At 30.2% G+C, this 21,543-nt stretch overlaps 1 pseudogene across 1 annotated transcript; it reads right to left on the reverse strand.

Moving 5' to 3' along the window:
* Positions 1-7,250, reverse strand: LOC111292844 (structural maintenance of chromosomes protein 4-like; annotated as a pseudogene). The gene is made up of 24 exons (XR_016345476.1): positions 6,997-7,250; positions 6,581-6,757; positions 6,366-6,496; positions 5,998-6,076; positions 5,746-5,903; positions 5,584-5,659; positions 5,265-5,393; positions 5,053-5,197; positions 4,736-4,866; positions 3,908-4,060; positions 3,605-3,794; positions 3,241-3,338; positions 2,981-3,157; positions 2,665-2,748; positions 2,369-2,578; positions 2,180-2,269; positions 1,972-2,093; positions 1,746-1,901; positions 1,549-1,656; positions 1,379-1,439; positions 879-1,013; positions 670-757; positions 501-573; positions 1-407 (listed from the first exon to the last, which is right to left on the reverse strand). The product of XR_016345476.1 is annotated as a structural maintenance of chromosomes protein 4-like (transcript).
* Between the last annotated feature and the right edge of the window lie 14,293 nt (positions 7,251-21,543).

Below are 21,543 nucleotides of genomic sequence, written 5' to 3' on the forward strand. Positions count from 1 at the left end.
TGAAGAAAGTTACAGGCCCTTTACTTGATAAGGATCCATTATACCATGTTATTTACCAACGTCATCAATTCATACACAGGGACTGGGATTGCAGGATTAAATACATTTACAGGGAATCAAATTTCAGTACTGTTTTCATGGCATGTTGAGCTTTCAGTGGAGTTGCGGAACAATACATATGGAGATGCTCATAGTTCATGCATGGTATAATATATATTTTTAGGTTAGTATAACAAAATGAATATAGCAACAAACCAAACTTCAACCAGCATGATGCTTATACCAATCATGCAGCTTTCTCACACACCACAAAACTGCCAGGGTTGATAGTAATGCTCTTAGTGCAATTATCAGTTTTGTAGATCCCAACGAGTCGATCAGCTAACTCAAACATGTTATTCCTGCGGCTGCAGTTTGAACAAGACAGAAAAAAATGGACTGAGTACATATAAAATTGATAAATTGTTTCATAGCAGAAGAACTTGGGGAAAGAAACATACCTTATGATAATGAACTGTGCGTCTTTTGTCCGATCCTTGACATAATGTCCAACAATGGAAACATTCTTGAAGTCTGAAACACCATAAAAACCATCAAAGTTACTAGTCTCAAGAAGTGGAACCTCAGAAAAGAAAAGGAAAAAGGTTCATGAATCTGGTAAATATGTACCTAGAGCTGCATCAATTTCATCCATTACATAAAGTGGCGTAGGCTTGTAATGATGAAGAGCAAAAACGAGAGCTAACGAGCTGAGAGTCTGAAAGCAGTTATGAGAGAAATGTTAGAAAACCTAAATATTTACAGAGGAATGGAGTACAAACGATCGTTAGCATGCATGTTAAGCATTCATAAATGGGTAGTCAACATGAAGATGCAACCTTTTCTCCACCAGATAAATTTGCAATATTCTTCCAGCTCTTCTTGGGTGGTCTAACACTGAAAACAACACCTTCAGAGACAGGATCCAAAGAGTCCACCAGTTCAAGTTCTGCATCTCCTCCAAGCGTGATCATCTGTTCAGTTAATTCAGTTAGCTAGAACTATTACTTTATGAAAGCAGGTAACAAAAGAAAGGGAGGGAAGGGAAGTAATCTATCACCTGCAAATATAGAGAAAAAGGGGATATCATAAATAACCTGTGTACTTGCAAATTAGTGAGGTTACCCCCAAGTCCAAAAGAGACAAATACCTAAATGGAAAACCACCATTGAAGGACAACCATAAACCTAGAAAAAGTATTCTTGCTTCTGGCCTCTCACTAGTCCAAATCCACCAACCCCCTACCCGGCTACCCCAACGAGAAATAGTACTAATAAACAATGAATTAAGGGCCTTAGTTTTGGCAAATAGCAGTTCAATGCATGGTCTCAAGACAAACGTGATACATTTCCCTTAACTTCAAAGATATTGCATTGAATCCTGCCATGAACTCATTCAACCTAAATATCATAATTATAACAATTCAATTTACTGAGATTAGATGACCTAAGGTGAAAGGATAACTTTGAAGTCACAACAGGGAAAAATAACATGAGAGGATATCCATGCCTTTTCTTTCTCCACTCATCATACTGCTTCTTTATATCATCACGCTGCTGGGTAACTGTGTTAAGATCCTCAACTCGCTCATTATACAGTGATACTTTTCTTCGATATCTATAACATCAAGTACTTGAGTGAACATTCATACAGGAAAATAGATCACATTTTGGAAACATGAAAAATAACAAAAGCAAAATTCATACTCTGAGATTGAATCAAGGTTTGGATTCATCTCTTTCAGCTGTATTTCCAGCAAAGTCGCCATTTCAAGGGCCCTTTTCAGGTCACAGGCCTCAGTCAGAGTCTCATCAGCCAAGGTTTTTTGTAGCTTTTCAACTTCTACTAGATCTTTCTGTATCCTGCAATCAACAAGATAAAATGCAATTTACATCCTAAAGCAACCAGTTTTAAAACCATAAAGTGACATACTGTTCCATATGCTTTTGTAGAGCAATTTCCAAGTCATCGAGCCTTTTCTTGAAACCCTTACCCTTTATTTCTAACTCCTTATACATCTTTTTCATGCCTTGGAATTTGAATTCAGCATCCACCTGAGAATTACCAAATTGATACAGTTAAATCAACAAGCATAAAACTAACCTAGAAAAAAAAAAATAAGCATTAAATTGCATAGTACCTCTGATGCACGTAACTCATCAACATTTTTTTTCTCTCCTTCATGCTTCGATTTTGATTTACCCAGCACTTCTCCATGTTCATCAATTAACTATCAAAAGGAGAAACAAGTCATGCATTTCTACAAGGTCACTTTGCTTTCATCTTTACTATATTTTTTGGCCGGGGGTACAGGAAGAATCTTAAAAACCTTCTGTATCTTCTTAAAATTCTCTTGAATTATAAACGCTTTCTGCTCTATTTCTTTAAACATGCCATGCAACTTTTCCTTTCCCTCAGTGATACGTTCTTTCTCCTTCTTTGACTCCTCAATCCCCTTTGTTAATTTCTTCACCATTTTCTCACCTGTCTCTATTTGAACCTTGTGACGGTTGATCTCTGTGCTATTCTTGTCAATATCCTAACAAAGTAAGCAGCGTGAATTACTAGTTTACCGTGGATACTCCAGAATAGGAATTTGTAAATTTCATGTCAAGCAAAACTTACAGACTGTATCTTTTCAACCTTAGACTTCTGTGTTTTCAACCTTTCAACACCAGCATTTTCTATTTTATTCTGCAGATCTAAAGCCTAAAAATAGAGGAAAAGGTTAAGCAAATAATATGGCATCAATAGATAAAGCACTTTATGTCCTAAATTCCGTTAGTGTTGCAAAAACATAGAGAATGTTCTAGTGGGGAGATGATAGATCAAGACAAAAACCACAAATGAGGGTTATAAAAGATTGTACTTTTGCACGTGGGCATCCAAACTGACCTCAAAGTTTCTAATTTCAAAGAAATTAGCCAACGTTCATACCCACCTTGTCCTTCAGCTTTCTAGACCCTTGGATTAGTCTATCAATCTCTTTTTCTTGTGTAGAAATGATCTTCTTTAGCTCTTCCAGCCTATCAACTTCGTCTTGCTTTGGTTGTGATGCAGCCTTGAGGAAATCAAGTTGCTTTTCAAGATAGTTATATTCCGAATTCAAGCTGTCAATCTGTTTTTGAATGGAAGGAAATATTGCATGAAACTCCAATTAACAAATGATATCAGCTTTGGAAAATGGATTACTAAGAGTACCTATTTTAGGCTTTTAGCTATCTCCATCTCCAACTGTGCAACTACCTTTTCTGAGGCTTGGTACCGCCTTACTGCATCAGCAATTCTTTCATCCTGAACTTTAAATAGCATCAGCAATTTTTCTTCATTCATGCAACCAAAAATTTTGTTTATCATTCTGTCATTTCAATTCAAAATAAAATTTAAAAGGATAAGAAAAAAGAAGGAAAGAATGGAGGGAGGGAAGCGGAAAGCCATAGAAAGAGAACAAAAGAATTTTTACTTACACACATCCAGACATTTTAACACAGTTATTACTCCCTGAATCTTGAAAAGTTGGGAAGAGCTAATAGAAGATAATGTGACCAGAATACAGAAAACTCACCATCAATAGCACCCAAATCACCCATTCTGCCATATATTCCCTCAATTTGCTTGGATTCTTTAGCCTGCAAAATTGCTTTTAAAACTGATCCCTGGCTCTTCTCAGAATCCAGCACCGACTCTAGTTCTGCAAACTTCTCTCTTGCAGCTTGTTCAAGAGGAATTAATACTTCTTGTTCTTTGATGCATTCCTACAAAACATAGGTTCTTCTCAACATATTCCATGATGGCAAAAGAATTTGAAGAAGAAAATTAGCTTAAAAAAGAAGCCCTAAGATCAACCAATTATCATGGAAGCATGAACCTGTTCAAGTTTACGTGCTTCCAACGCTTCAAGCTTATTCTTTTCCAGATCACTTCGCTGATCTTCAATAGCTGCTGTTATTGTTTCCGTTTTCCCCAATATGTTGTCCATCTCCTTTTCAGCATCCTTAAAAGCTGTATGACCAGCTTCATGCTGAAAGAGTCAACACTCAAATTAAGCCAACTATTTTGTGTCTTCCTCTAAGAAAGATTACCACAATAAACTCCCTAAGAGCAATAGTCAAGAAATAAATGAAAATATAATGTGCCAAGAGTTGTTTAATTGCTAGCCCATTCATGAAAAATCAAGGTGTCCCAAATTATCCATCGTGGCTGACATCTGTCTTTGCAACAAACGAAATCAACCTGCAGTCTTTGGCAGTTCCGGGGTTGTATTAAAGAAAATTCTAAACAAAAAAAATTGTCATGATGGCTGCTTAGAAATATTCACTTTACTTCTACTGGTAATTGTGTGGCTTCAATTCACACCTACTGTGATAGCATTATATACTAGACAGGGATAAGTGAGAGAACTACGTCACCCTAACTTGCTGCTTTGGATTTCAAGTGATGCATGTTTGGGCACACTGATAAAACCCTTAACAAACAGCTGCCTAATGGTGCAAGCTTATTATGACTGATTCTTATGGAGGAAAACAGTTTGATGATATAAAAGAAGATACTAAATATGACTTCTGTTCCAACCTAATTGGGAGAAAAGAGAAAGAAAATTATATCAGTCACTTAAAATTAAGGGGACAAAGATAAGCTAGAAGCTGTCATAGCTTCATCAAGCTAATTAGAAAGCAAATGCAATATATAGCCACACCATTTGAGTTAGAAGGTTGCTTTCAGTGTGAGCAACTTCAAGTTTTCCCTTACGCACAATCAACTCTTTTTCCCAAGGTTCTAATTCAGCACGAACCTTTGAAAGCTCAGAGCGATATTTCTCAGCTTCAACTGCTCATTAAGCAATCAAAATAACAGTTAATCAGATAGCAAATGACCATGAAAGCAAAAGACACAAGTAAAACCTGATTTCTGGTTAAATAAGATTGCTTCATTTCAAAGAAGGCAGAATGTCCACTTTATTTACGCAGACAAATAAAAATTTTAAAAAATAAAAGTCCAAAGAGGTCATATTACCTTTAGAGTTCTCTTTCATTTCTTCTAGGACTTTCTCCTCATCCAGCAAAAGCTTTTGAAGCTTTGGAATGTTATCCTCAAGTTTTGGAATTAGATTTTTTGAGTTCTCACACTCCTTTGTCGTGTCCTCAATTTTTAATGTATCCTGGAATGTGAGACAAAGTGAGACGTATGCATGAGCTTAATTTAAGTACATCAGGTCTTTCAAATACCTTTTCAAGTTTATCTTCAAGTTTCTTCAGCTTCTGTTTCATATGCTTCAGATCTTCCCTGTATTTAACATCTTGCCTTTCAAACTCCTTAAAGTCTTCCTTACAGTTTCTCAAATCATTCTCAAGTTCCTAATTATATAAAATAAAAACTATTCAGCTCATTATTCCCAAAGAAACTTCAGAATGATAAAGCCAAACATAATGATCACATAGACTGCCTAACCCCTTTGTACTCAAAATACCATCTGATAAGCAAGAATATCTTAAAATATTTCCATAAGCATATCTCTGTGAGGCTCTACACCAATCAAATGCAAACCTCTTTTCTTCTCAGATGAGTGTTGTGCACAGACTCAAGCTCATTCAACCTTTTACTGCTTTCCTGAATGTTTTCCCTGAAATAGGACATCATAACCTTAAATCTTAATTATGTATTTAAGTATATGCATGAGAATTGAATGCATATGTTGACTAGAACAACCTTTTATTCTTCAAATTTTCTTCTAAGTTCGATACATTTTCTTGTAGTTCAACCATTTTCATGTTGGTATCTTCATAAGCCAGTTTTGCAGCTTTCCCTTGCCATTTCAAAAAAGAAAGCTCTTTCAGCATGTACGCTTCTGCCTCATTCTTAACATCCTATTGCACATAAAATATAACAGATTAAGTACACATAAACATAATAGAGATGACATCAATCTAAAAAAAGAGGGAAATAGCATCATAAACAAACCTCCAAGCTCTCTCTTTCTTTCTCCACTAATTTAACCATTTGCACGACACCTGATCGTTTGTCATTGAGAGTTTCAAGCCTAGCAGCACAAAAGAAAACAACATACAATGGTGGTAGACATATGACAATTCTAGAAAGACAGTAGACTACTAATATTTCATTCATTATGGTGGACAGTCTTGATAGCTAGGTATAAGATGATCAAACATCAGGTTAAAAGGTCTTAAATTCTAGTGTGAAAGACAGCAGACACATACTGAAAATAATGATTTCCTCATGCATACAGTTTCCAAGTTCGAATGGAATAAGGTGGAGGAGACAAAAAAAAAAGATAAATCTCGATTAAAGTTTGCAGGAAAAATACTCACTCCTTAGATGATTCATCAATCTTTTCAACATATTTGTTAGTTCCTATTATGTCCTCAAGATATTCGAGGAAACCTTCATCATGAGGCCCTTGTGCTTTTGGCTTCATCAGAGAAATTTGCTCAACCTCACCCTGATAACAACCAGTAAAAAATGAAGACAAGCAGAAAAAGAACTTGAAATTTCTAAATACAAGCACCTTGTGACTATATTGAACCTGAAGAATAAGAAATCGATTGTTGTCAAGATCAACTCCTTTCCCTTTCAATTTCTTTGCAACCTCAGTAAAGTTACTAGCACGGTTATTGATGTAATATTTGGAAGAGTTATCGCGAAATGCAACCCGGGAAATAACAAAATCACTTCCTGGAACAGCTTCATATGTACCATCATCCTGCATTCAGTAGAGAGTTAGTTCAAAAGTACCACCAACTCAAAATTTTTTAAAGCTCCATTTTGTTATTGAGAAATATAATGGTGAAATTCAATTAGCTAACACTTAAAGATTTTGCAATTAAAGAGCAGAGAAAATGCAGCATCGAGCTTCTCAAACCCTCTGTTATTATCTGTTCAGTCAGCTAAGTTAAAAACTTATAACCAAAATCAAGAAAAACTCAGATGCAAAAGACTCACCAGATCAATAATCTCTTGAAAATGAACAGAAACACCAGCACTGTCAAGATTCTGATGATTAGTGGAATGGTGAACAAGCTCTGAAACTTTATTAAGCCGCATTTGCACAATTCGATCAGCAAAATAAAGCAAGAACAAATAAAGAGAAAGAAACTCCCTCAAAAAGAACTATCTATCATATTGTTTGAAGTATTACTGTAACTACATAGAAGCAAAAAAGAAGATAGACACCCAAATGATAGAATAGTAAAATTGTGTTAAAAATTACCTGCTTTGCTCTCTTCCCAAATACAAAAAGCATGGCATCTATCACATTGCTCTTACCACTTCCATTTGGCCCAACCACCGCAGAAAAACTCTAAAATTTCATCCAAACAAGAGTTGAAACAAAAAGAAAAAGCAATAAGATTAGACTTTACAATCACTAAAATGTTTTAATTTCCTAAAAACGAAAAAGAAAATAATTGAGGAAATTTAAAAAAAAAAGAAACTTATCTTTTTTTTGCTTACTTAGTCGCTACAAAGTACACTACAAGGTACAAACTTAAGGAAAAAGACTAAGACACCAAACGCCAACACTAATTATTATAAAAAAAAAAAAAAAACTAATTTGTGTTAAATTTTAACTTAACATATCCATTTGCAACTTCCCACTCAATTTCCACCACCTTCTTGCCAACCAAAATAATAATAATAATAATAATAATAATAATAATAACAAAAAAAGAAAAAACTATCTCATGTTCAATGCCCGGAATTATCATATTAATTTGTGATTTTTTTCTCATTTTCCATTATTTTCTCGGCAACCAAACAGCAGTTAAACTAATAGTAAGAAAAAACATGAAAAGCTTTACTTTCTACATTAAAAAAACTATTCTAAATTTTTAAAATTATCATATCAATGTACAATTTTCCTTCTCAATTCCCAGTACTTTCTCGGCAACCAAACGTAAACAGATAAAATGATAACAAAAAGGAAAAAACTAATTCAAGTGAAATTCGCGCAATTTGGAATTTCCTTCTTAATTCTCCATTTTCTCAGAAACCAAACCCAAAACAATGAAATTAATCTTTAAAAAAAGCTAATTCAAGTTAAGCCGTGCAATTATCACTTCAATTATGCAATTTTCCTTCTCTATCTCTAACACTTTCTCGGAAACCAAACAGAAACTATGAAATCAATAATAAAAATTAAAAAAAAAAACTCTAACCTTGTGAAAAGGACCGACGTGTTGTTCACCAGCATAAGACTTGAAGTTTCTCATCACCATCTTGTCAATGACCAACCTCGGGCCTCGAGATCCCACACGAGCCTGGTCGGGCTCGCGAGTCGCAAACTCATCCGACGACTCCACCCCCATCCTGAAATGAATGGCTGCTGAGTCAACTCGCTGTACTTGACTCGGTTTGAATCGAAAGTTCTCACTTGTTAGAGAGAATTTGAAGAAATAAAAGGAAAAGAAGAAATGATTAAAAATATTTTTGCCAAATTTTAAAGGAGTGTTTTGGCGGGAACTTGAAATGAAAATCATAAATGGGCCTTAATATGGGCCATTAATGGGCTTCATATTTTTACACATATACTTTGCAAAACAGCCCTTTTCAGTTTTAATTTATTTTAATATTTAAATTTAATTATTGAAATTAAAAATTCATTACTCTTTCATTGATTTTAATTTCCTTTTTATCTTTAAATTAAAATATCAAATAAAAAAGATTCATACATTTTTAAATTGTCAAATGAAAAAAAAAAATTTGATGAGTATTTGACAATAATGATATTAAATTTAATGTTATATTACTTGTTATACTATAATCATTGTCTCAAAAGTAAATTTTGTTGACATAAATTTTAATTTCGAATCAAAACTTTTTTTTAACATTACATTCGTTCTAAATATCAAAAAAATTTATTTATATAAATAAAATTTATCTATATTTAAACCTTATATTATTGAGTTTGTGGTGTTTTGATTTTTATATAACTCGCTTCAATTATTAACGAAAATAGGATATAAATAAAATTTTAAAAGGTTATGCATAATTTAATCTAAAAAATTTACATATGAAATTGTAGGGAAAATGAATATTAAAGCAAGTTCTAACCAATCCTTGATAAACTTGAAATTTTCTATTAATGCAAGTTCTAACCAATCTTTCAAAAAACATAAGAAGAAAAAAAAGTAGCATGCATAGTTGCATATTAAATTACTATTATTATTAGCTAACTAGAAAAGGAGTTATATATAATATTACACAAAAAAAAAAAAAAAAAAAAACTCTAGATGGAGGCTACTCTCTCAAATTAAAGATCCAATTATTGCTCCTTCAAGGAAAGTTATTAATTAATTCATACTTTATATAAATAATTGTTTAAAAAAAATCTTCTTCATTGCTACAAAATAATAATAATTTTAATTTTTTTTATTTAAGGATGAGTATTGCACTTTCATCCAAATCTAAGTTAAATTATTCTATAAATTCTTAAACTTGTGAAAATGCAAATTTTATCTTCATATATTAATTTCATTATTAAAATACCTCAACTTGTCTAAATTTTGAATCTTAATATAATCATAAACGGTATTAAATTTTTCTGTTAAATTATATGACTTGGCAATTAGTTAAATGATGTGGCAAAATTTTTGGCTTGTATTTTGGTGACCTGGATTAAAAAACCCACGTCACAAATCAAACCCTGATTTTAATCTCCCGAATCACTCGAAAAGCGAAAACCCAAACCATGAATTTCAATCATTTTCCAATTAAAAAAAAATAATGTAAAAAAATTATTAGACTGAGTTTTGTCTCTGGGTTCTTTGAAAAGAAATAGGTGAAGAAGAATGTGGCCTGGCTTTTCATTTCTTTCCCTTTCTTGGTTAATATTTTTGTGTGGGGTAAAAGTAATTCTATTAGTAATATATATAAATGATTAAAAAACATTTTAAAATTTTAAAACATAGGCAGCGATCAATGCAACTCTGGGAGGGAAACTAATCTGATAAGTGGACGGAACGACAAGAGGTAGAGGAAGAGACTTTTGGTGATTTGGTCGGCGGCAAGAAGCTGCACCCACAGTGAAAAGTTTTGATTTTGGTTTTTAGAGGTAGGCTTTTCTAGACCTTTTATAGACAAAAGAATATGATTACTGGGAAGAGGAAGAGATGAAGAATAAGTAGGTGGTTTTGGAAGGATTTCGGCCTCATCTAGCGGTGGATACCCATGGAAGATGGTGGCTAGCAAGATGTTCCGCCATCGGAATCTGGGTTTAAGGTTGGCTGTGTTTGAATTTTATCAACAAAATGTTGAAAATATTGGCTGAAATCTTATAATAAATTTGTTTGAAATTCATCTCATATTATTTTATATGGATAAAAAGATTTGCAAAAAATAAATTATAAGAGAAAAAAAATTTAATGGATTATTAGTATATCTATAAAGATGTGAAATTTTCGTAAAATTAGATATAAAAATATATATATTAATTAAATGATTTTATTGGATAAATATTTTATAACATTAGAAGAAATTGAGAGAATTTTTATGTGTATGTTTGAATGGATTAAGATAATGTTTGGATAAATATTTATAAAAAAAAATGAAAATAAAGTTTTTTAAAGGAAATGAAAATATATATGTATTCTTTATTTTGATAATTAAAAATTAATAAAAGGAAAAAAAGAAAATAAATTTTAACACCTATTATTTAGATAAAAAGTGAAAAAAAAAAGATTCATTATAATAATTTTTTTTAATTATAATCTTTTATTATCTATAATTTTAGAATATTCATGATCATGATATATTTGTTATCTTATATGACTTCACAATTATTACTATATTAATAGTTTTTAATTAAGTAAAACACAAAAATATTTTACAAACATGTATTGATGAATTTTTTTACCATTGTTAAAATTTCAACACACTATTACTTTAGTAATGTATTCATATAAAAACTATTAAATTTAAAAAATACAATCACATAAAAATATTACATCTCATAAACCTAAAAAATATGTCTATTCATGTTCAATTTTTTATCAAAATCAAATAACCAAAAAGTTATAAAAAAATTTTATATTGGAAGAGAGATGTGAAACTTACTTAAAAAAGGAAATGGCTTTGAAAAATTATAATAATATTGTGATGTGATTAGTTTTTTTAGTGGATTTTTAATATTAATAAAAAGACAGATATAATAATCTTTTTATTAAAATAAAATTTTTTTAACTTTTCTTTATTTAGTTTTTTCTCCAAATTGGAGTATTAAAAAAATAAAGATTACAAAGAAAACCAAAGATTATTGAGTTTTCACCATTTTCTTTTTTTTAAATTAAAAGTTTATTCAAACAAAAGGAAAGTTTTTTTGTTTTCTTTACTTTACTTTATTTTCCTTTCATTTCCTTCCTTTCCCTACAATTCAAACATAGTGTTAAGGAAAATGAGAAGATCATGCACATGGATATATATAATTATTTATATTAAAAATACTTTATAAAATTAAAAAAAATGAGAGAGTTTATAGATATTAATTATAAATAAGATTGATTTGATGATGTTTTTACAATTCTTTATAAATAGTAGTTTTTTTTTTCATTTGTAAACATCAGTAGATTGAACTAAATCACATTAAATTATTATCTCATATATGATTAATTAATTATTTGATTTTGCTTTTGTTAATTGATTATTTAATTGGATTGAATCTTTTGTGTATAACAACTAATATCAAAACTATATGATCCTAACATATATATATATATATATATTGATTTTAGAGAGATAAATAATTTAAAAAAAAAAAAAGAAAATGAAGTGAAAAAAATATACTAATAATAATTTTAGATAAAACATTCTTTATAACGGTGGCAATCTCTGGTTCATGTGGATTAACATCATCAAAGTTTCACATAAATACTAATGATGCCACATGTACATGCCACAAAGAATTTAACAAAAAAATTCAACTCTATTATCAACTCTACTAAATTTCAAATCATGAAAATTAAAAACAGAGTCAGTATTAAAATCATTGTACGGGGTTAAATTCACATTTTGACTTAAATAAAAAGATAGATAATATAATTTGATTCCAAATTTATGATTAATGTTTGTTTAAATCTTTTTAATTTTTTATTTATTTTTATATTTAATTTTAAATTATTAAAAATCAACAATCAATTAAATAGTTAAGAAGATCTTTTCTCTATTTTTAAATTAGTTACTTAACTCAATTTGTTTAATAATCACTTTAAAAAATGATATTTAATAAGTATGAAATTCAAATTCCAATGCTAATGAGGTGTTTAGCTCAAAGGAATTCATGCATTTTTTCTTGAAATTTTACTGGCGGATATTTAATTCTAATATTTGATTCAAAGTAATTAAATTTTAGAAAAAAGAGACAGATTTCCAATGATACTTAAATTTTCAGAATCAAAAACACATGTCTTCCTGTGGTATTTTAAGATTCTGGAAAAAAAAAGTTACGTTATTTTCAAATTTGAACTAAATAAAAAATTATGAAATAATCATTACCGTTTTAAAAAATATGTCTAGAAGATACTGTAAGTCAATTGTAAGTTTCTGCTGCTAAAAATTTTTTTTATTATAATTAATGGCGTTTGATATGAAAAATACTTTAAATAATCTCTAATATTTTTTATTGATGATATTTTATAATTAAAAACAATAGTCAAATAAAATATTTATCTTCTTTTACTATTAAAAGCATCATTTTGTTGTTTGTGTATTTATTATTACTAAAAGCTAATAAAAAGTTGCCATCATATATATTAAAGAAATTATGATAATTATTCAAAAATTAATATATATCAATTATTTCAATCAAATGAGTGAATCTGAATACATGATACATTGAAAATGGAAGAAAACCCTGGTATTATACTTTTTTTATAATCACATTTTCTTCCTAAGTCCAAAATTTCGCAAACCAAACATTTCTTAATGATTTTTTTTTTTTACTTTTAAACTGCAACCTCTTTTATAAAAAAAATTATTATATATTTCAATGAATTACATTTACCAATTATTATTTCATATACAATTGGCAGAGGTTTTAGATTCTAAAAATGAAATTAAAATATTATCAAATACCTTTTTATTATATTAATTTTTAAAAATATATCCTAATAAAAATTTTCTGACCAATGTATTAAATAATTGCCCCTTATGTTTACATAAATACTTCAAGTAACAAATATATGTAAATGAAAGATTTTAAGTAGATAGGGAAAATTTGTAACTTGAATGAAGATATTCCACTTCTTCATGTTATAATGGTTTTGGGATCGTCAAACGTAAAGAATTTTAAAATTGAGAAAAAAATAAGAGAGCCGCCACCAATCTTTTTTAGGGTGTGATTGGTTACTCGAAAGATTATTTTTTTAATAAAACTATAAAGCGAGTTTAAAGTTTATCAAAAAGATAAATTTTAGTCTATGAAAATCAGGTTGGGTTCGGGAGTCGATGATGATGAAAAAGGATTAGCACCCCCACAATACTCATAAATTGGTACCAATTAATTATGCACTATTTTTAATGTTCGATGAAATAATTTTAGTTTGAAATTTAATAACAATCCCTTTCGTTTTAAAAAATAAAATTTTGATAAAACTCTTTTATTTAGGAATATTAAGAAAATCTTTAAGTTAAAGAATTATCTTAAAATTTTTCAACATCTAGGTAAAATTTAAAATAACTCTTTTCGCTTAAGATTTAACACAACAATCCTTAAAATGAAATAACACTCTTTATAAAATATAATTATTGATGACTCTCCAACATCTAGGCAGAGTATTAAGAATTATTTCTTTCAAAATGTTATTTTTGTTTTATTTTATAATATCATAATTTTTTAAAAAAAATGTATTGTCCCTTTTTTTAATGATAAACATTTTATCATCAAATAGTAAATAAAAATTAAAGACAGAAGAATGCAAACGATTGTCCATGATAATATGCTAATGTATGTATGCCAATGAATGTTATGTAAAATGAAATGCAATTTTAAAGTTGGGCTCTTAAGTATAATGATATCACCCCGACTCTCCAACAACTATATAGAGCTTAGGTACGACTGTTTGTATTTAAGATCCCATTTTATTATTATACCTTTTTATTTATTAATCACACTATTAATGTGAATTAGGGATTCGTATGAACAACTTAATGAAATAAAGCTTCATAAATATCCCATCATCTAAGTGGCATTCGAAAACAAATCATTTCATTTGAGATTTTCACACATATCCCTAAAGTTTCAAAATAGATTTAGGGTATAGGTTTAGGTTGAGGGTTTTAAGGCTTGCACACCTTATTCGAAGTTGCATACCAAATTTGAGATTTTAGGATTTAAACTTTAAGGTTTTGGATTTTAGGGTTTAGGATTTTTTATTTTAGGGTTATGGTTTCAAGTTTAGATTTTAAGGTTTAGTTTGTTGAATTTAGGCTCTGAGGTTTGGCGTTTTGTTTTTAGGATTTGAGGTTTGAGATTTTGGCTTTAGGGTTTAAAGGATTTAGGGTTTCAATTTAGGGTTTAAAAGTTCTAGGGTTTGGTTTTAAGGGTTTTGATCTTAGGGTTAGGCTTTTGATTTTTGAATTTTAAGAAAAAGCGAACATCTCTAAAAATCTCCAACATCTAGGCGGACTTTTGGAGCAAATTCGATTTTTATGATTTTCAAGAAAATAAATTTTTATTATGAAGAGTTAATATTAATTTTTTTAGTGTTAATCTTATTTAATATTTTTAATAATAATTTTCCAACATCTAGGTAAAATTATCATTAGTTAAAGCATGATTATATTCCTTCTAACATTCAGGCCGAAAATTTTTTTTTTTATATTATTCTATCATTTTATGCATATTTTATTATTTTTTATTTAATATTTGGATTATTAAAAAAACATTAAAAGGAATTAAAAGTTTTAAAAATTATTTGAATTTTTATTATTGTTATTGTCATTTATTATTATTATTGTTAATTATTATTATAAAACAAAAAGTATTTATTTTAATAAACTCTAAAAGTTTTAAAGCATGCATAAATAACAATAATAATAATGTTAAAAATGATATAAATAAATAATATATAAAAATTTAACAATTTAAAAAAAAAAATTTTTACCTAAATCGGACCGGTAAACAGTTGGTCTGGTCGGTTCCATTTGTGGAGGTTCAGACCAGCTCAAACTGATTCACTACGGTTCTTTCAGACTGGCTGAAGGCTGGCTAAGATGGGTTGATAGGTTGATTTGCTTGAATCTTGAGTCGAGTAATGGGCACACACGGATCCTTCTGCTTTACACGACGTCATTTTGTTTCTTTGTTTCCTTATAAAAAGCCCCCCGTTTTTTTAGCTCATTTCTTCCCCCCATCCGAAAAAAAAAGTCCTTAGCCTCTAAAAATCCTCTCGAACTTTGCCAAAAATCGGTGTCGTGCTGTCGCATCGGCTGTCACCTAAAGTCACCGTTCATGATCGTCGATGGTCATCGGTGAACGAAAAATGTTAGAAAACCTCTATAAATTCTCCTCGACATCCTTTTTTTTGAATCCGATCTCATTTTTACGGGAAACAGCTTCGATAGTAGCAAATCGAGCTTTGAGGTTTTTGGATTCTCTTTTTTCTTTTTTTCATTCTTTTTTTTTAAACTTGAACTAATGATCTCTTTTTCTTTATTGTAGGATGGTTTTGACATTGAGGTTCCTTCATACGAAGAGAATTATGTTGTTGGTTTTTTATTTATTTAAACTGTTCTGGTGTTTTTTGGGTTTTTTTTATTTTTTGGTGGATGGAGTGTTTAAGTTCCTTTATTACTGCTCTCAAGCTTTTTTCTCATTTTGCAAATCAAAGTTCCTATTTTGTTCTTTTCTTAGTTCAGCTTTTAGCTTTTCATTTTCTTTTTGGCACCTCGCTACCTTTTCAAAAGCTCCTGAAAGTTTTTCTTTCTATTCATATAGTTCTTTGATGAGTGCAAAGATCACTTTTTTGTTTTCTTGAGCTCTATTCTTCTAATACTCCACCATCTCTCTTAATTTTTCTATATCTTTCTTGGATCCCTTCAAAGATCTACTATCCAATCTTAATTTTTTATTTTCTTGATGCAGATTTTATAGATTTTCTTTTAATATCTTTCATTCTTTGGTCAACTTCTGTACTGCATCATCTTTTATCATCAAATCATATCTCAATTGGCTGACTTGATCCATCATAGCCATCTTTTTTTTCTCTAACTTTTTTCTTTCAATCTCAAACTCTTATTGAGTGATCTTAAAAGTCGACAATATCGATACTGAAATAAAAGTCGATAACTTTTTTGAAACATCGACTGGTAGATGCCTAATTTTATTAACCCTTTTCATTCTTCACGTAAGGTAACCTTCTGTAACATTATTTGTAAATCTAGCTAGGCTCATTCGATTAACCTACTTCCATGCTTTGATGATTTCACGGACCCTTTTCATATAATCGAGTGCCCCATAATCAAATTCGAATGAACTCAGTCTATGAGTCATAGGGATGAACTGTCGTGAGTCATATTGTCTTTGAACCATAGGAGGTGCATAACTCACTACCCCTCATATTTTTAACAAGGGTACCCATGACTTATCTTTACAACTATACAAGATGGCCATAGAAAGCATCTATGGTGCTCTTCATGTTATATCTTCACTAGTGAGTTCCAGAAAGAATGACATCCACTGACTTTTTATCTAATCTCTTCTCAATTCCTGGCAACAAACTCTTTTATGAAAACGAAATGAACGGAGAATGGCTGAAATGATATCTTTTCTTTTCTCTAAAATTGACTTCTAAGCCAAACAAAAAGTAACTAAGCACACCTTATAAATCACCCCTCACCCTTTTTTCAACAAAAATTAAGTGATCTAACAGTTTTTACTAAAAATAGTTGGTGAAGGGTTTATACCTTTATCCAATTGCTCAAAAAAGTTAACCATTGATACTTCTATATGTCCTAAAACCTTAGGGAATATCATCAATCTATAAACGGCCAAAGCAAACACATCCAACTCCTGATCAGTATCAATATGTTTTTTTATATACTCAAACAGAAAAATTGATGGAATAGTCTCAACCTTGTTTTTTTCTTTTTGTGCTTGTCCATCTCCTCAACTCCTACTTACATGATTTTGGCTAACTTCTTTTTATATCCAGTGATTTTTTGTTTCTTCTAATAGATCTTGTCTTGATTGACGACTCTATCTAAAGTAAAGATGAATATTCTTCAATTGTAAAGGCTAAATCTTCTTGGTTAAACACAAAGCATCGGTAAGATAGATCTCAAAATTGCACTGCTGCTCTAATCAGTTGTTCATCAATCTTTACCGACATGAGTAATGCCATATCCTCATAGTTCTTGGAAAAGAATTCCTTTCTTTTTGTTCCCTATTGTTTCCAAATAGCCTCCAATTTTGATGTTTCATTTTGATTGAGATCCACATGCACTATCTGCGGTAACGATGGATATGACCATCTACTAAACAATCTTCTTATTTCTCCTAAGTACTTTCTAATTAGCTTTTAACTTCTAAGTAGCTTTTACACATAGATGATACCTCTGTAGGCTTTATGAAAGTTTTTTTTACAGAATATTAACCCCAAACAATACCCTCTTAAGAAATATGATACCTATATGATGCATGCAGCAAAATTGAAGACAACAAAAGAATTAAACAAGTCAATAAGGTAAATAAAATAAATAAATAAATAAATGAGTAAATAAAAAAATAAGTATAATATATGACATAATAGAATACACATAGTGTCTTAATTTTAGGTAATTTTCTCATAAAATAGACAGTATGGCTCTATCCTAAGGTTGGGCCTTACGACTCACTATATGTCGATTTAAGATTTACGTGTATAAAGGTTTCCAGACATTTCTCACATCATCGTCCATCATAGACTAGTAAGGCTCCCCGATCTCACCCCTTATAGGCTACTAACAAAAAGGGTTCAATCTGAGTGGAAGTGTTTCACTAGCAAATATGAAGGTTATTACCTCACAAGAGCGTAGCTATTTCACTTCCTCCTAAAAGGAATAGAGCCCGAGTCTATAGCTCATGCATGCGAATGAATATACAAAATACGTGCAAAGTGATGTATTAATCAACATAACATAAATAAATCATAACACAAAACCCAAATAAAGTAATAACTAACATACAAATTATTTTATTCATTAACTTCTATGTTTTTGAAAAATAAAATAAAAGAATTAAATTAAATATCAAATAAAACCAATTAAATCTAACCATTTTCAATAGCGCATAATTAAAATTTTGGCCTAACTCTCAACTAATTTCCAGTAGAGTCGTCAAGCTATCGTAACAGTTTTAGGACCGTCAGACGTAAAGAATTTTAAAATTGAGAAAAAAAATGAGGGAGTCGCTACCAATCTTTTTTAAGGTGTGATTGGTAAAGATTATCTTTTTAATAAAACTATAAAATGGGTTTAAAGTTTATCAAAAAGATAAATTTCAGTCTATGAAAATTAGGTTGGGTCCAGCAGTCGGTTACACGTGAGGAATGATTAGCACTCACATAACGTCCATAAATTGGTACCAATTAATTATGCGCTATTTTTAATTTGGGTGAAATAGCTTTATTTTGAAATTTAATAACAATCCCTTTCGTCTTAAAAAATAAAATTTTGATAAAACTCTTTATTTAGGAATATTGAAAAAATCTTTAAGTTAAAGAATTATCTTAAAATTCTCCAATATCTAGGCAAAATTTAAAATAACTCTTTTCGCTTAAGATTTATCACAACAATCCTTAAAATGAAATAACACTTTTTATAGAATATAATTATTGATGACTCTCTAACATCTAAGCAAAGTACTAAGAATTATTTCCTTCGGAATGTTATTTTTGTTTTATTTTATAATATCACGAAAAAAAAAAATTTTAAATGCATTGTCCCTTTTTTATGATAAACATTTTATCATCAAATAGTAAATGAAAATTGAAGACAAAAGAATGCAAACAATTGCCAACAATAACATGCTAATGTATATATGCTAATGAATGTTATGTAAGATGAAATGCAATTTTAAAGTTAGGCTCTTAAGTATAATGAGACAATCTTGACTCTTCAACATCTAGACAGAGTTTAAGTGTGACTGTTTATATTTAAAATTCTATTTTATTGTTATACCTTTTTATTTATTAATCCCACTATTAATGTGAATTAGGGACTCGTATGAACAACTTAATGAAATAAAGTTTTCTAAATACCCCATCATCTAAGCGACATTCAAAAACAAATCAATTCATGTGAGATTTTCACACGTATCCCTAAAGTTTTGAAATAGATCTAGAGTATAGTTTTAGGTTGAGGTTTTAAGGCTTGCATGATTTTTAGGTGGTGATTCGGAGTTGCGTACCAAATTTAGGATTTTTGGATTTGAACTTTTAAGTTTTGAATTTTAGGGTTAGGGTTTCGAGTTTAGATTTTAGAGTTTAATTTGTTGAATTTAGGCTTTGAGGTTTGGCGTTTTGTTTTTAGGATTTGAGGTTTAGGATTTTGGCTTTAGGGTTTAGAGGATTTAGGGTTTCAATGTAGGGCTTAAAACTTTTAGGGTTTGGTTTTAGGCATTTTGATCTTAAGGTTAGGGTTTTGATTTTTAAATTTTAAGAAAAAGCAAACATCTCTAAAAATCTCCAACATCTGACGGACTTTCGGAGGAAGTTCGATTTTTATGATTTTCAAGAAAATAAATTTTTATTATGAAGAGTTAATATTAATTTGTTTAGTTTTAATATTATTTAATATTTTTAATAATAATTTTTTAATATTTAGGCAGAATTATCATTATTTAAAGCACGATTGTATTCCCTTCGATATCTAGGCAGTGAAAACTTTTTTTTTATATTATTCTATCATTTTATGCATATTTTATTATTTTTTATTTAATATTTGGATTATTAAAAAAAACATTAAAAGGAATTAAAAGTTTTAAAAATTATTTGAATTTTTATTATTGTTATTGTCATTTAATTATTATTATTATTGTTAATTATTATTATTATAAAACAAAAAGTATTTATTTAATAAACTTTAAAAGTTTTAAAGCATGCATAAATAATAATAATAATAATAATGTTAAAAATTATATAAATAAATAATATATAAAAATAAAAAAAATTTTGAAAAAAAATTTTTTTTACCTGAACCAGATCGGTCAACAGTCTGGTCAACGGCCAGTCTGGTCGATTCTATTTGCAAGGGTTCAAACCCCTTCAAATTGGTTCACTGTGATTCGTCCAAACCAGCTGAAGGTTCGCTGAGGTGGGTTGGTGGGTCAGTTTACGCAAATCTCGAGTCAAGTAATGGGCACGCACAGATCCTCCATGCTCTATACAACGTCGTTTTGCTTCTTTGTTTTCTTATAAATGGCCTCTTTTTTTAGCTCATTTCTTCCACCCTTCAAAAAAAAAAAAAAAGTCCTTAGCCTTTAAAAATCCTCTCAGGCTTTGCTAGAAATTAAAGTTGTGTCGTCGTGTCAGTCGTCGTTTAAAGTGGCCACCAGTGATCGTCGGTGGTCTCCGTGATCGAAAAATGTCAAAAAACCTCTAAAAATTCTCCTCGATGTCTTTTTTCCAAATCCGATCTCCTTTTTGTCATAAACAGCTTCGATAGTAGCAAATCGGGCTTTGAGGTTTCTAGATTCTCTTTTTTCTTTTTTTCTTTCTTTTTTTTTTTGAAACTTAAACTAATGGTTTCTCTTTTTTTGTTGCAGGATGGCTTTGGCACTGAGGTTTCTCCTTACAAGGAAAACTGTGTTGTTGGTTTTTTGTTTGTTTGGACTGTTCTGGTGTTTTTTGGTTTTTTTTATTTTCTGGTGGATGGAGTGTTTAGGTTCCTGGGAAAGGTTTTAGGCTTCTGGGTGTGGGAGTTTGGCGTTTTAGGGTAGCTGGAAATGTGTTCGAGAGAGATGAAAGGAGGAGAGGTTGAGTGCTTTATAGGGCTGGGCAGTGGTGCAAGGTGGAATAGGTGGTGGCTGTAAGGTAGGCTATAGGTTGGTTGGTGAGAGGCGGCTGATCTGACAGAACTGGGTAGGGATGGCTAGATCTGATGGGATTAGGCAAAGGGCTAGATAGAGGCGACAACGGCGCTATACACTAGCCCTCTGTTTTCTTTCTCTTTTTTTATTATTAATTGTATTTTTTGTTTAATTAATAAATATTAAAGTAAAAAAATAAAATAAAATAAAATAAAATATGAATATGTTTTGAGCTTAAAGAATGAGATGGGCTTCGGGCTTGATTGAATCAAGTTGGGCTTGGAGCCCAGTTGAGCTAAAATTGGGCTTGAGGCTTAATCAAATCGAAATCAAGCCTGGACCTGAAAACTCAATACACATGACGAACTTTAGAACAAGACTTGACTAAAAATTGAACAAATTTGATGTCTACACTTCATAACCGCCATTAGTAAGAACAAGAACGTAAGAAAACAAGAATCCATAAACAGGGCAGTAACGTGGTAGAAACT

The sequence above is a fragment of the Durio zibethinus genome, chromosome 10, assembly GCF_047325235.1.
Source record: "Durio zibethinus cultivar Kanyao isolate XHJ-2024 chromosome 10, ASM4732523v1, whole genome shotgun sequence".
NCBI lineage: Eukaryota > Viridiplantae > Streptophyta > Magnoliopsida > Malvales > Malvaceae > Durio > Durio zibethinus.